This window comes from Mus caroli, chromosome 13 (genome assembly GCF_900094665.2).
Source record: "Mus caroli chromosome 13, CAROLI_EIJ_v1.1, whole genome shotgun sequence".
Taxonomy (NCBI): Eukaryota; Metazoa; Chordata; class Mammalia; order Rodentia; family Muridae; genus Mus; species Mus caroli.
The window spans coordinates 104,660,154-104,663,668 of NC_034582.1; positions in this window are offsets into that span (position 1 = coordinate 104,660,154).

Here is a 3,515-nt window from a genome sequence, read left to right on the forward strand (position 1 = left end):
GAGAGAGAGAGAGAGAAAGAAAGAAAGAAAGAAAGAAAGAAAGAAAGAAAGAAAGAAAGAAAGAAAGAAAGAAAGAAAGAAAGAAAGAAAGAAAAGTGCTCATCATCTTTGGCAATGAAGGAAACGCAAATCCAAAGAACTTTGAGTTTCCATCTTACCTCAGGCAGAACGGCAAAAGTCAGCAATTGCTGGAGAAATGTGGGGGAAAGGGAACCCTCATTCAGTATTAAGGGTTTGCAAACTGATCCAGCCACTCCAGAAACCAATGTGGAGAATCCTGAAGAAGCTAAAACTAAATCTGCCCGATGACCCACTACACCGTTCTACGGCCTCTGCCCAGGGGCCTCAAGCTCTTACTCTACGTGCGCTCTGCTTGCTCAGTCATTCATTGTTGCTCAAGTCACAGCAGCTAGGAGATGGAAGCAGCCTAAATGTCCTTCAGTTGGCCAGTGGATAATGCAAACGTGGTACATACACTCTATGGGGAGTACTTCTCAGTTGTAAAAACAATGAAGTCATGAAGTCTGCAGGTAAATGAATGGATCCAGAAGTGATCATATTGAGTGAAGTAACCCAGACTCTAAAAGACAAACATCACATATCCTATCTCAGCTAAGGCTCTTCCTCAAAATTTTCCTATGTGAATACATAGCCTAGAGTAAACCATAATCGTAACACTGCAGGGATAGGAGGGAGGAGCAATAGAAAAGGGAATCGCTGGGCACACCTCATCTGAAAGGCTAACACAAGGGGAAATGGCTCTAATTAGGGAGGGGAGAGAGACATACATACAGAAGGAGTGAGGAGAACAAAATAACAGTAGGTGTCTGAAAAGATCATAAGGAACCATACTACTAACTATCTACCTGAAAATATCTATAATGTGTATAAATATATAATATATTAAAATTAATAATATAATATGTTAAGATTTATATATTAAAGGACAATTTTCCATGTAGGCTGACCATTCACACAGTCACAGGCCATCTAACAATAACCACAACATCAGGTATGAGAAACCTTCTTTTGAGTTGTTGGTCAGAGTTCTTCCAGAGTCTCCCAAGACATTATAGGCTATTGCCATTGGCGGCCTCCCTGAAGTGATAAGTTCCTATTGCTAAAAGCGCTACATACTTTGGACCCAGGACCCAGAGGCCCCGAGCTGGATCTGACCTGGAAGCTCCCTCCCTGAGGTGAGGACCAGATTTCATGGTACCAGGAGGGACTAAGCAAGCTTCTAAAAGAGAGCCGTAACCAGCAGTCCTACCCAGCTATGATGTGTATGAGCCACAACCGCCAGCAGCACATCATAGTAACTCTAAGGTGCAGTAGTGGCACTCATACCTTGTCTTCATGATGACTGCATTCACTTTTGCTGTAACCAATAGCTCTCTAATTGGACTTAAGACCCATGCCATAAGAGGGAACTTGTGCCTGGTACTGGAAACCTAGCCAGCTATCCAGGGCTAATGAAGTGGTGGATCTTGGAGAGAACCCACAACCAGTTTACTGAACCAGCTTAATTCTAACTAAATATTTTTCCTTCTACCCACTCATCTTACCCCTCTTTGCAACAGACCAACACAATCACAGAAAACAGCAACCAATCAAAATACAGAGTTATGAAGTCAAATCCCAACTGATACATCAATAATATAACTCCAGTACTTAAGGCTCAGGGACTATTGTCAAAGAGGGAGAGAAAAGATTTTAAGAGCCAACGAACAAATGGAGTTTGCTGATGTTGTGTCTCCTAGAAACGTCAGAGGCAACAATCATGAGGTCTCACCAACATGGCTGGTGATATAACAGAAACAAGAATAACACCAATAGACATGCTAACACAGAAAGAGAAAGTGCAGTAGACTTCAGCCCTAGACAAAGAACTACAGGCAACTAAGGAATGCTGAAAGCAGAAGAAATAGTCTTCCCCAGGAAAGAGCTCACTCATTAGTTATCCAATACTAAATGGTCAACCCTGAAAATATACACATGCAAGTAACATGCACATTGAGTAGGTTTTGTTTAGGTAGGTGTGTGTGTGTGTGTGTGTGTTCGTGTGTGTGTGTGTGTGTTCGTGTGTGTGTGTGTGTGTTCGTGTGTGTGTATGTGTGTATGTGTGTGTGCGTGTGTGTGCGTGTGTGTGTGTTTGTGTATGTGTATGTGTGTGTATGTGTGTATGTGTGTATGTGTGTGTGTGTGTGTGTGTATGTGTGTGTATGTGTGTGCATGTGTGTGTATGTGTGTATGTGCATGTGCGTGTGTGTGTAAAACAATTAAAGAAAAAGAAGCAATGAATGTAAAGAGAGCAGAGGGTGACAGGTACCTGGGAAAAAAGAGAAGGGGAAAATTATGTAATTATAATATCAAAAAATAAGACCTAAGGGCTGGTGAGATGGCTAAGTGGTTAAGATCACTGGCTACATTGAAGAGAAATTGTGAAAAGAATGCTGAAGTCTAACTCTTCACTGACAGCTTCTGGTGAGGGTGCAAATAGGGAAGGACACAGTTTTATTTTAAGGGAACTTTGACCATGCTCCAGTGAGTATATGAGCAACACAAACTGAACTTGTTTCCTCCTCCCATTCCTCTTCCTCCCTCTCCTCCTCCTCCTCTTTCTCTTCTTTCACTTCTTCCTCTTCTTTAATCTTCTTCTTTTTCTTCTTGTTCTTTGAGGAGGAGAGGCCACAAAATCGAAAGCAGACCTGGGAGAACAGGGAAGTGAGTGTGATCAGGGCACATGATGTGAGATCTCCAAATAATCAATAAAAATATTATGTTTGGGGGGAAAGTACACTGGCTGCTCTTCCAAATGACTCAAGTTTAATTCCCATCACCCACATGGCAGCTCACAATTGTCTATAGCTCCTTTTCCAGGGGATTTGACACCCTCATGGACATACATGATGCACATTAAAAAGTAAAATAAATAAAAAGAGACTCTAAAAGGGTTTTCTTGTAATGCTGTGAATGTGGGAGAGAATGGGAAGGCATGTTAATCATGGCTTAATAGTAGATCTATCATGAAGTGAACTAACCAGAAGAGGGGAGGAGGGTGCAGAGATCAACTTGGGAAGCCTGGTGACCTTCTAGAGAAGTATACAGCAGTCGGTACAGCCAACCAGGAATGAGCCAGGGGATGACTCTTCACTCCATCCTTCCTCCCTCTGATCCTCACCTGGGACCTCTTCTTCATTGGATAAGCTCAATTGAGGCACCAGGTATGAAAATGTGTGGTGTAGACAGAAGAAAGCCAGGTGACATGTAGGGGAAATGGAGAAAGGGAGACATTAAGGAACCTTTGGCAAAAAAAAAAAAAAAAAAAAAAAAAAAAATCCAGGGCAACAGCCTCTACAGAGATATAACACTAACATCTACATATCAAGGATCTTTGCATCTGCTGAAGATCTTATTTAAGTTTCTTCTTCTTCTTCTTCTTCTTCTTCTTCTTCTTCTTCTTCTTCTTCTTCTTCTTCTTCTTCTTTTTCTTCTCCTTCTCCTCCTCCTCCTCC